This window comes from Notamacropus eugenii, chromosome 5, assembly GCF_028372415.1.
Source record: "Notamacropus eugenii isolate mMacEug1 chromosome 5, mMacEug1.pri_v2, whole genome shotgun sequence".
NCBI lineage: Eukaryota > Metazoa > Chordata > Mammalia > Diprotodontia > Macropodidae > Notamacropus > Notamacropus eugenii.
This window is the reverse complement of record NC_092876.1, coordinates 410,095,025-410,108,044: the sequence shown is the minus strand read 5'-3', so window position 1 is coordinate 410,108,044 and position 13,020 is coordinate 410,095,025. Positions and strand designations below refer to the sequence as shown.

At 35.9% G+C, this 13,020-nt stretch overlaps 1 pseudogene; it reads right to left on the bottom strand.

The window, feature by feature from the left end:
• Positions 1–8,497: 8,497 nt before the first annotated feature.
• On the bottom strand, positions 8,498–9,560 carry LOC140503077 (transcription initiation factor TFIID subunit 7-like; annotated as a pseudogene).
• Positions 9,561–13,020: the final 3,460 nt, after the last annotated feature.

The following is a 13,020-nucleotide window of genomic DNA, read 5'->3' as shown; positions in this document are numbered from 1 at the left end:
TCTTAGTAAATAGTTCCCATACCCTCAGAAGAAGAAATAGATTTAGAAGTATTGTCAACTCATCATAATGAAAAAAGCAAGCCTTTGTATCAGTCATGTTCACTTTCTGTCTCAGAATAAAAACTTCATAGAGTTCCATAAGCAATCAAAGGCATATGTATATAATAAGTGAATGAAAATCATTGTATGGTAGGTTATTAAATCCATAAAGAAAGCCATTTCTGATTATCTCTCAAAATATCTGTTGGTTGGATGAATGAATAGGGGAATGAATAATATGACTAACTAGGTAGCATTTTCAATGGAAAGAGCATTAGATTGGAAGACAGGAGACCTGGGTTCTGGACCTAGGGCTGTTGCTAACTATATTATGTTATGTTATGCTATATTGTATTGCGTTGTGTTGTATTACTATGGTTATCACTTTTTCTTTTAAGGCTGTAGTTTTCTTGGCTGTAAAATGAAGGATTGAAATGGATAGCCATTAATGTTACTTCTAGCTCCGTGATTCTTTTATTTAGTGAGAATATCTTAGTTTATTTCTTATATCATTAATCACTAATATGATAGTCATTCCAGGAATATCTTTGCAATATTTTATATTGTATTGAATATGATAAACATGTATTCTATCAGAAAGGTTATGGGAAATAATATACCACTTTAAAGCAAAAACCAATAAAAGCAAGAGAAATTCAAGCTATTTTAAGATAGCCTACCTTCCACTCCGTTTCACCCTTATCAATTTCTATTTGTACTATTTCCTGGTTGACTTCTCTACACTCATCCTTCCCTTTATGTTTGAAATCTCCCTGTCTGATTTGCTTATATTCAGGATGCATATTTAAGGATTCTCATGAGCTATTTCAAAGTCTGAAACTTTTCAATAGTTAAAACAAGGGGTTGAAGGAGCAGGAGGCTTCTCCTTATCAATCTCCCTCAAAATTCCAAATTGAGTTGGATGCTTAGACAAAGAAATGATAACCATAAGAACATAGTTACAAGTCTAATAATTAGAATTATCCCCAAGTGGAATGAGTTATTTTAAGTGGTGGTGATTCTCTGATCGCTAGAAGTCTTTAAGCAGAGATTGAACACTACCTTGGTTATGCTATGGAGAGGGTCCATGATTTGCGGTTGGGTGAGATGATCTCTGAGTTCCCTTCCAACCCTTAGATTCTAAGATTTCCATTAGTCAGACAAGATAAACTGCCAATAACTGTACTGTTTACCACCTGCTTTGACTTTTTAATTTAAAAGAAAATCCGCTTTAACTCAGGAATGGGAAAAGCTTGTGGATTTTAGACTTTTAATATTCTAATCTTAATGAAAACTCATCCCCATGACAGTAGAGGGATAGAGATGACATCTGGCATCTAGAATTTTTTCTTTGTGAGATAGGTTTTTCTTTCTCAAATTTCTTTCTTTTACTCACCATAGAATTTTATAGTACTTACACTGTTTAAAGTCATGAAAATACCAATTTTTTCAAGTTACCCTTATTTACTTTTTCAATAGCATGGACTTCATGCAATCTTTATTATTACATATCACAATATGTAATACTATATAATGTGATAACATATAAGATTAATAATTGTTTCATATAACAAATATAATGTAATAATTTTAAACCATCCTTAAATATTGTTCAAAATAATTTTTAGGAAAAAATAAATCAAAATATATCTTAGCCATAATGTCTGTTCATTGTAAAATGCTTGTATTACTATGTGGTTTTAGCAATAACTAACAAAAAAGTGAGCCCTGGTGGGTGCCTGACATATCAGACCAATTTCTCTTTAGGGGTTCCAGTTTACAATAATACTGATGGCTCATTTTTGTACCCACCCTGGTGTCTTCTGAGAAGTTCAGAATTTGGTCCATCTCCCCACTGAAGACCTCAGCATCCCTGCAAATTTTCATGCCAAAAGATACCCAAGATAGGTGTCTTTTTACTTAAATTATTTTATATATTATAAAATTATTTAAATTTTATTTGTTGTTGTTGTGTTCACCCATCATTGCCGAGGAAGACCATGCCATCAGGGAAATGATGACACGACTTGCACTTAACATTGTTTTGAGTGAGGGAGGACTGTTCAAAAATCATCTGCTTCACTTCTCCTCCAGGGCCATCTGAGTTCAGTGATCAGATGTTCATCAGGATGACTGGAGATGACCCAGGATGCACTGGGAGACCTTGGCCCCTTCAGGCCAAGGTCTATGCAGGTACTCACTTAGAGTGAGGTAACAATCCTTCATTGAGTATTGAGTTTAAGAAGTAGCCAGGGCATGGCCCCTTTAATGAGGTAAAGGAAAGAAAGACCTCAGTTTGAGAGGGAAACAGCAATAGTTACTACTGATAAACACTCTTAAGCCAAGAGGGTCCAGAAGAGAGTGTTTAGGCAGGGGGCAGGGGCCACATGGAGTCTGAGCTTCACGGTGTAGTAGGTGTAAGGTTCTACACATAGATTCTTATTAAATATATCCTCACGTTAGTCATGTTGCATGAAAAAATTAAAATGAGTGGAAGCAACCATGAGAATAAACAAAACAAAACACAATAGAAAATAGTCTGCTTCATACTGTGATCCAATTCCATAGTTATTTCTCTGGAGGTGGAAGACATTTTACCTCAAATCCATTGGGAATTTTTTAGGTGCTTGCATTGCTATGAAGGGCTAAGTCCACCAGAAAAATTCCTTTCACACTGTGGTTGTTACTGTGTACCAAGTTCTACTGGTTCTGCTCCTTTTGCTCAGCATCTGTTCATAAAAGTCCTTCCAGGCCTCTCTGAAGTCTTCCTGTTTATCATTTCTTATAGCATAATAGTATTCCATTACATTCATATATCACAACTTGTTTAGCCATTCCCCAATTGATGGGCATCCCCTCCATTTCCAGTTCTTGGCCACCACAAAGAGAGCGGCTATAAATATTTTTGTACACGTGGGATGTTTTCCTATTTTTATGATCTCTTCGGGATATAGTCCTAGAAGCAATATTGCTGGGTCAAAGGGTATTCACATTTTTGTAAACCTTTGGGCATAGTTTCAAATTGCTCTCCAGAATGGTTGAATCAGCTCACAGCTCCACCAACAATGAATTAGTGTTCCACTTCTCCCACATCATCTCCAACATTTATCATCATCCTATTTTGTCATGTTAGCCAGTGTGATAGGTGTGATGTGGTATCTCAGAGTTCTTTGTATTTGCATCTCTCTAATCAATAGTGATTTAGAGCATTTTTTTCATGTGACTATAGATAGCTTTAATTTCTTCTTCTGAAAACTGCCTGTTCATATCCTTCGACCATTTACCAATGGGGGAATAACTTGTATTCTTGTACATTTGATTCAATTCTCTATGTATTTTATAAATGAGGACTTTATCACAGACAATATTTACAAAAATTCTTTCGCAGTTTTCTGCTTTCCTCCTCATTTTGGTTGCATTGGGTTTGTTTGTGCAAAAAGCTTTCAATTTATGTAATCAAAATTATCCATTTTGCACTTTACAATGTTCTCTATCTCTTGATTTGTCAAAAATTTCTCCATTCTCTATAAAACTGACAAATACACTATTCCTTACTCCCGTAATTTGTTTATAGTCCCAATCTTTATACCTAGATCATGTGTCCATTTGGATGTTATTCTTGTGTATGGTGTCTGGGTATTGATATATGCCCAGTTTCTGCCACATTTTTATCCAGTTTTCCAGCAGTTTTTCTCATACAGTTAGTTCTTATCCCAGAAGCTGGGGTCCTTGGCTTTATCAAATAGTAGATTGCTATTATCTTTGACTACTGTATCTTAAGTACCTAACCTATTCCACTGGTCTACCCCTCTATTTCTTAGCCAGTACCACATGGTTTTGATGATTGCTTCTTTACAATACAATTTGAGATCTTGTAGGGCTAGGCCACCTTTCCTAGCATTTCTTTTCATTAGTTCCCTTTATGTCTGGACCTTTTGTTCTTCCAGATGAATTTTGATATTATTTTTTCTAGCTCTAGAAAATAATTATCTGGTAGTTTGATTGGTATGGCACTGAATAGGTAAATTAATTTAGATAGGATTGTTATTTTTATTAGATTAGCTCAGCCTACCCAGGAGCAACTGATGTTTTTCTACTTACTTAGATCTGACTTTATTTGTGCATAAAGTGTTTTGTAATTTTGTTCATATTGTCCCTGGATTTGTTTTGACAAGAAGACTTCCAAATATTTTATAGTGTCTGCCATAGTTTTAAATGGAATTTCTCTTTCTATCTCTTGCTGTTGGGCTTTGCTACTAATATATAGAAATGCAGATGATTTTTGTGGGTTTATTTGTGACCTGCAACTTTGCCAAAGTTGTTTATTATTTCAAGGAGTTTTTGACTTGATTCTCTGGGATTCTGTAAATATGTCATCATGTCATCTGCAAAGTGATAACTTAGTTTCTTCTTTACCTCTTCTAATTCTTTCAATTTCTTTTTCTTCTCATTGCTACAGCTAATATTTCTGAGTAGCAGTGGTGATGATCAACATCCTTGTTTCACCCCTGATCTTATTGGAAATGCATGTAGCTTATGCACATTGCATATAATGCTTGCTGATGGTTTTAGGTAGATACTGCTTATTATTTTATGGAAAATTCCATTTATTCCTATGTTCTCCAGTGTTTTTAATAGGAATGGGTATTGTGTTTTGTAAAAAGCTTTTTCTGCATCTATTGAGATAATCATGTGGTTTCTGTTAGCTTTGTTGTTGATTTGATCAATAACGCTCATAGTTTTCTTAATATTGGACCAGCCCTGCATTCCTGGTTTAAATTTTAGCTGATCAGAAAGTATTATTCTCCTGATAAGTTGTTGTATTCTTTTTGATAATATTTTATTGAAAAATTTTGCATCTATATTCATTAGAGAAATTGGTCTATAATTTTCCTTCTCCATTTTGGCTCTTCCTGGTTTAGGTATCAGTACCATATTTGTATCATAAAAAGAATTTGGTAGGACTTCTTCTTCCTCAATTTTTCCAAATAGTCTATATAGAATTGGAATTAACTATTCTTTAAGTGTTTGATAGAATTCACTTGTAAATTCTTCTGACCTTGGAAATTTTTTCCTAGGGAGTTCATTGAGGGCTTGTTCAATTTCTTTTTCTGAGATGGGGTTATTTATGTATGCAACTTCCTCTTGTGCTAATCTGGGCAATTTACATGTATGTATGTATATATATATTTATATAATATTCATCTATCTCACGTAGGTTGTCAAATTTATGGGCATAAAGTTGGGAAAATTAATTTCTAATTATTGCTTTAATTCCCTCTTTGTTGGAGATGAGCTCACCATTTTCATTTTTGATACTGGTAATTTGGTTTTCTTCTTTCTTTTTTTAATCAACTTGACCAAAGGTTTTTCACTTTTATTGGTTTTTCATAATATCAATTCTTTGTTTTATTTATTAGTTCAATTATTTTCTTTATTTCAATTTTTATTCTCTCTATTGGTTTTCAGTATTTATAATTTGGTATTTACTTGGGGATTTTCAATTTGTTCTTATTCTAGTATTTTCAGCTGCATACCCAATTCATTCATTTCTTCTTTCTCTATTTTATTCATGTAGGCTTTCAATGATATAAAACTTCTCCTAAGAACTGCTCTTGCAGTATCCCATAAATTTTGGTAGGTTGTCTCATTATTATTCTCTTGAATGAAGCTGTGGACTGTTTCTATGATTTTTTGTTTAACCCATTCTTTTTTAGGATTGGATTATTTAGTTTCCAATTAATTTTTGATCTATCTTTACATGGCCTTTCATCACATATTATTTTTATTGCATTATGATCTGAGAAGGATGCATTGACTACCTCTGTCTTTCTGCATTGGATTGTGAGGTTTTTATGCCCTAGTACATGGTCAATTTTTGTATATGTGCCATGTACCACTGAGAAAATAGCATATTCTTTTCTATCTCCATTCAGTTTTCTCCATAGATCTATCATATCTACCTTATCCAAAGTTTTATTCACCTCCTTAACTTCTTGTTTTTGTTTGTTTATTTTGAGGTTAAATTTATCAAGTTCAGAGAGGTGGAGGTTGAGGTCCCCCACTAGCAGAGTTTTGTTCTCTATATCTTCCTGTAACTCCCTTAACTTCTCTAAGAATTTGAATGTTATATCACTTGGGGTATATATGTTTAGTAATAATATTGCTTCCTTGTCTGTCCTTTTAGCAGGATATAGTTTCCTTCCTTATCTCTTTTGTTTTGATCTATTTCTGCTTTTGCTTTGTCTGAGATTAGGATTGCTACCCCTGCTTGTATACATCAGTTGAAGCATAATATATTTTGCTCCAACCTTCTGTCTTTACCCTATGTATCTCCCTGTTTCAAATGTGTTTCTTTTAAACAACATATTGTTGGATTATGGTTTTTAATGCATTCTGCTGTCCATCTCTGTTTTATGGGAGAGTTCATCCCATTCACATTCACAGTTATGATTACTATCTGTGTCTTTCCCTCCATCCTATTTCCCCATTTATGCTTTTAGTTCTCCCTTCTCCCTTCCCCTCCACAATAGTTTTAAATTTTTACCACTACCTCCCTCAGTCTTCCCCCCTTTCTTTCAGCCCCCATTCCTTTTACTCCCCTCTTCCCTTGCTACTTCTTCCTTCCTTTTTGTCTCCCTTCCCTTTTACTTCCCCTTTCCTCTTCTACTACCTATAGAGCTAGTTAGATATCTATACTTAACTGAGTTTGTTGTTCCCTCTTTGAATGAAATCAGATGAGAATAAATCTCAAACAATGTTCATCTCCCTCCCCTCTTTCCCTCTATTGTAATATGTTTTTGTGCCTCTTCTTGTGATGTAATTTATCTTTTTCTGTCTCCTCCTTTTCACATCTCCCATTACAATCTTTTCGCACCCTTAAACAACAATTTTTATCATCACCTCATTTAATTTATACCCACTCCCTCTATGCATATCCCTTTTACATATAAAAATAAATGTGCAGTTCTCAAGATTAATAAGTATCATCTTCCCCTATAGGGATGTAAACAGTTTGCCCATATTGAATATCAAGTTCTCCCCAACCCTTGTTTAGCTTTTCATGCTTTTCTTGAGATTTACTTTTCTGTTTTCTATTGAGCTCTGGCCTTTTTATCAGGAAGGTCTGGAAATTCCCTATTTCATTGAATGCCCATTTCCTTGCCTGAAATATTATGCTCAATTTTGCTGGGAAATTGATCCTTGGTTGTAATCTCAGTTGCTTTGCCTTACAGAATATTATATTCCAATCCCTCTGATCTTTTAAGGTAAAAGCTGCAAGGCCCTGTGTGATCCTCATGGTCTCTCCTCAACATTTGAATAATTCTTTCTGGCTGCTTGCAGTATTTTCTCCTTCATTTGATAGTTCTGGAATTTGGCAATGCTATTCCTTGGTGCTTTCAGTTTGTGATCCCTTTCAGGAAGTGAATAGTGTATTCTTTTGATGACTATTTTGCCCTCTGGATCGAGGACCTCTGGGCTCTTTTCCTTGATGATTTCTTGGAAGATGTTGTCCAGGCTCTTTTTTTCATCATAACATTCTGGTAGACCAATAGTTCTTAGATTTTTCTCTCCTGGATCTATTTTCCAGTTCAGCTGCTTTTTCAAAGAGATATTTTACATTTTCTTCTATTTTTACTCTTTTTTTTTTTTAGGAACTCAAATCACTCTTTCATATAGTTGGAAAAACTTCACAGCATGAAGAATTAGCTCTTATAATAAATTCAAGGTGAGTCAGAGTTAAACAAAAACGTAAAACAGAATAACATTTTTATCATCTGTGAAGGGGACATGTGAAATGTAGTCTTAAAAGTTGGCAAATATGGTCAGTCACTCTCTTTATAGCATAAAAAATTCTACCACATATCACAGAAATAACTGTTCATTAATCCACTGAGTATCAATATTAATGAAGTAAAAAAAATGGAGACAAACGCTCAGTAGGAAACTACTGTTACAGACACGAATGGCTGTCACTTTTATTTTCTGTGACAATTATCTACCACTATATAACTTGCTTCTCCACATGAGAGATCTAGAACAGTTGAGAAACTAAAATGTATGCAAAACAAGCTTTACAGTATCTATCCTCAATTCTTTTTATAGTTGAGTTGGTTCTTACCACAAAATAACAGTAAGTTTTATTTTGAGAAGGAAAACCTTGGAATAAATATGAGAATTATAGAGGATAAACTATTTAGTCTATTATTCCCAAAACTCTTCTACAACCAGTCTTCCCTCAGCTATTGTCTTCTTATTAGTGCGCGAGTTTCTAGAAAAATTAACAATTTTACAGAGAGAGAAATGGGATGAAGTCAAAATAGGCAACAGAAAAATGGTGAAATGAAAATACAGTCAAATTTCCAGATTAGCGATGTATATTGTCCTCAACCCAAAGGATGGAATATGAGGCATTTACCAATGTGAGGACAACAGTGAATTTGCAGGCAGAGACCTCTTATTTTTCCAGGAGTGATTCTAGCTGCTCCTGCAAGGAACTCTCTTTCTTCCTGCTGTTTGAGCTCAACCAGCACAGCCTGAAGACAAGTCTTGAGTGCCAGATTTTCTACTTTGATGATAAGGTCTTCCTGTCTTATTTCTCTTCCTTGAGTTTCTTGAAGTTTACCTTCATTATATCAATCTGCTTTGAATTTCCATGACCACCTGATTTGGTTCCTCATTTTCTTGGCGCTGTTCATCAGATTCATCAAACTTGTCTTGTAGTTGCCTCTCTAGGTCTTCTTCAGTGTCAATGGTGTTTGTATCTTCATCATCATGAGGATCTCTTTCATCTTCCTTTTCACTACTGCTGCTAATATCATTAAATATCTCCTGAAGCTCATCATGTTCTGAGGAGCCATGGCCCTACTTATGGCTCATTTCTGTAGATGAAATTTCTAAGTCTGCTGGGGAAACCTGGTTGTCCACTTTCTTTGCTTTATCTTCTGCAATCACCTCCCATCTGGTATTGACAGCTTCCTCATCTGTACTGAGAAGCCTCTTTACTTCTTTTTCCAATTCTGGTGATTCAATGTACTTCTTCTTGGCTGTCTTATGGAATCTCCTCTTTCTGATATTCTTCAGAGGCAGAGTGATACCATGGTTCCAGATGAATTTCCGCTCCTGGTCCTTACTTTTTTTCTTACTTGCTTTTGGATCAGTGGTAGCAACTGGTTCTTCTGGACATGGGTGAAATCCCCATCCCCACCACACACAAGCATCTGGCAGATATTTGCTGTCTTATAAGAGGTCTTTTTATCTATAGTTTTCAAGGATTCAGTAATGCAGGGCAGGTCAACTACCTTAGCAGCTAACAGGGCCTGGTCCACTCAGACAATTCCATGACGTCTATCTGCATATAATTCAATGGTCAATTTATCTTTCAGGTTGAAACTTCCAGACTGTATTCCCCTTCTCACAGTGGAAGCATAATCCAGAGGCAGGTGTAATATGAACTGGCTTTCCAATTCATGGAGAGCATCTTTTTTGTTCTTGCTCATTTTCTGCCTTGTAACAGTCATTTCTTTTTGTCTTACTTCACAATAAATGACTATCACTCAAAATCTGTTGTGTGACATACTCAGGCAAGTCACAACCTGCTTAAGCTTCCTTTCAGTGTCTTCACCTCAAATGAGCAGGAGACATAAACAATGCTGATTTTTCATTCTTTAGATTCTGTTTGACTGATTCTTGATGTCTCATAGAGTCATTAGCTTGTACTTGCCAAATTCTAATTTTTAATAGATTGTTTTCTTCAGCTGATTTTTGCATCTCCTTTTCCATTTGTCCAATTGTTCCTTTTAAGGAGTTATTTTCTCCAGGTGGGTTTTGCACTTCCTTTTTCATTTGTCCAATTTTCCTTTTTAAGAAACTGTTCTCTTCAGTGAATTTTTTTCATATTTTTAAAATCATTGGCCAGTTTTTTTTCTACTTCTCTAATTTGGCTTTTAAAATCCTTCTTGAGCTCTTCCATCAATCCTCTTTGGGCTTAAGACCAGTTCATAGTCCCTTCTGAAGTTTCAGATGGGAGTACAGTTTCAATGATGACCTCTTTGGTATTTGTCTTTTGATCTTTGTCCTCATAGTGAGATTCTATGGTCTTTTCTAGTTTGCTTCCTGCTCATAATGATTGCCTTTTTCCTGGCTTTTAAAAAGACTCTCTGCTTCTGGGGGGACAGTGGGTTCTGTCCCACAGTTCTTGTACTTGCAGCTTGAGGCTTTGTGTATTGTGACCTCTGGTTCTTTCAGCTAGAAGCTAAAATACTGCCGCTTACCTGGTGCTGAACTGACTGGTGTGCCAAATCAGAGACCAGGTGAAGTCTTTCTGAGTTTTGCCAGAGTTGCCTTGGAGCTTGCTGGACAAGGTGTGAAAGAGGGTTGGTCTGGCCACTGGAAGTCTCCTCTCCCGAGCTAGAGCATAGGCAAGCTCAGTGGTTGATGAACCAATATGTGATAGTGTCTTCTCGATTCCCCTGGTTGTGCTGAGGAACGCCTGGGGTCCTGGTGTTGGTGCTTATGGACTCCAACTCCGGGGGCCCAGGATCTCCTCCCAGTTTACTGAATGGGCCTGCCTGGGAGAGCTCTGGTCCTGCACTGGTTCCCTTCAGACACAGCATTAGGGACCCTCCCCCCCCCTTAGAGATATTCCTAGCCTCATAGACTAAGAGATTGTTTACCCCTTTGAGTGATCCCACTATTCCAGGATTTTTCCTGAGGAAATATTCTCTGGGTTTTTCAAGGTCAGCAAGTGGAGGAGGATAGCGTTTATTTATCACTCTGCCATCTTGGCTCCTGGAAGTTCAAGTAGATGAGTTACAGACATTTAATCTGCGGGCTGATAGTTTCAGGAGTGGTTGTTGTTATTACCTGGGGTTCTGCATTTCTCTCTTACTCAGTTCCACTGGACTCCTGTCCTGGGCTGAAATATTTGAAAATCCACAGTGCTGCTGCTGCTTCAGACTGCCTGGGCTTTCTGCTCGACTTTGCTATGGTGGGGTCTGTGCTAGTACAACCTGTGCGCTGTGCACTCCTCCAGCTCTGTGCAACAGAACCTTCCCATTGATCTTCCAGGCTGTCCTGGGCTGGAAATCTGCCACACTCTGTCTCCTATTGGGTTCTGCCACTCTAAATTTTTTCAGATTCTCTTTTTAGAGGTTGTAGAGCTTAGGTGAGTATGTGCTTTTACCAATCAATTGTATTTTTGATCTTCATACTTCATTGCTGTGAAAAAGAAAGCCAGAGAAAAGTATGTGTGTGGGGCTTATTATAGCAAAGTATGCAGGCAAAATTGAAGTGAGAGTACAGATTCTTTCCTTAATTGGTTTCTTTCTCAAAAGGAAGCACCTGACTTATATGAATTTTATTGCTTATTTATTTTTTCCTATTAATAAACACTTATTTTCTATTCTTTCACTTCCTTCTCATTGTTATGTTTGTTAAAGTTTCCCCCATTTTCCCACCCAGACTGATACCATGAACTTTGTGGCTATGTCATGGGTCTGGGCCACCATATCAATCATATTGCCTTTCTACATAGTTCTTTTCCATGCATTCCCAAAAAGACCCACAAAAGTGGACTTGATGGTGGCAAATAGAAAGTACAACATGCTGGTGGGAAGATAAAGGCAGTGGTTAAAAAAGATCATCACCTACATCCCAAGGATTAGGGTTACCTAAGAGAATGGAGCTAACTTTTCACTTTATGTAGGCAACCTTCATAGACACTCTGCTACAAGGTACTATATAGGCATGGAATTATTATATTGGAATTTTATCTGAGAAGATCTGTGCTAAGTGTTTAGATCAGTCTGACACACTGCAGCATGGGGTCTGTGTATATTGTGCATTTAGGTCTGATTTAAAAAACATATACTGTGATTTCTGATTTCTTCTTCATAATTCCACATTAATTAGCCCTCTAATTGGAGCAATTAAGAAAGTCTGAACTTTAGGTCTCCATATAAATAACATAAAATTAATTAATAGCTTAGCAGTTGCAAGAGCAAGAAAGAGCAGGATGAATTAACAGAGGAAACTCAGGCATCACACTAGCTTTTTTATATCACATTGGCACCCTTAGACTTCTCCTTTATCATTTTAATATTTTTATTACAAAATCTATGAATCTTATAACTAACCTTAATCAGAGCAGTATGTCTGTCAATAGGGAGAGATAATGTAGAATAAAAATGGTTTTGTGTGGGGAGAAGCAGGAAGTTTAGATTTTGCAGGCCCAGTCTGACGGGTGTTAGAAATTAGAAAATACAAGATTAGAGTGTGGCAGGCAATGTCTACTACTTATTTTAATATCTTCAAGGAGCAAAAATGATGCTATGTTAGTTTCTTTGATTACAGGGTTAGGTTTAACTTTCATATCTCATATAGATTACAACCCTGTGCATGCACAGTTGTCAGTATTAGTATATCAGAAAACCTTATACAAATAGTCTTATGTTATCTCACACTTGGCATTATTTGGAGGTGAATTTATACCTAAAAATGCAATCTCATCCTACCAATTTAATATGAATTTTGAGGGATAATATCTTATTCGATTCTTTTCTGATAGCAAGAAAAATCTGCTGAATTGCATTAAAAGCAAACTAGAAATGTTTAAAATATATAAAAATATTTTAGATTTCTTTCTAACAGAATACATATTTTAGAAAGAAATGTTTCATAAAATCTTTAGAAATCTTAGAGAAAATTCTTAAAAGTAGGGGAATGCAATTGTTAAAGTTGGTACAAGCAATAGTCTTTTGTGTTTAAGTCAAGAAATTATATTGTTATGGCAAGTATACATAGCTGTATTTCTTAGGTGAAACAGTATTGATTATTGTTGCCACTTTTTGATAGAAGAGTAGAGAATTTGAGGAGGTGTGGGCCACTGGAAAGTAATCTGAATACTCCGATTTGAAGATTTCTCAATTTAACAGAAAGCTTTTTTTAAAAACAAGAGCCAACTAATTCCGAAGTGCCACA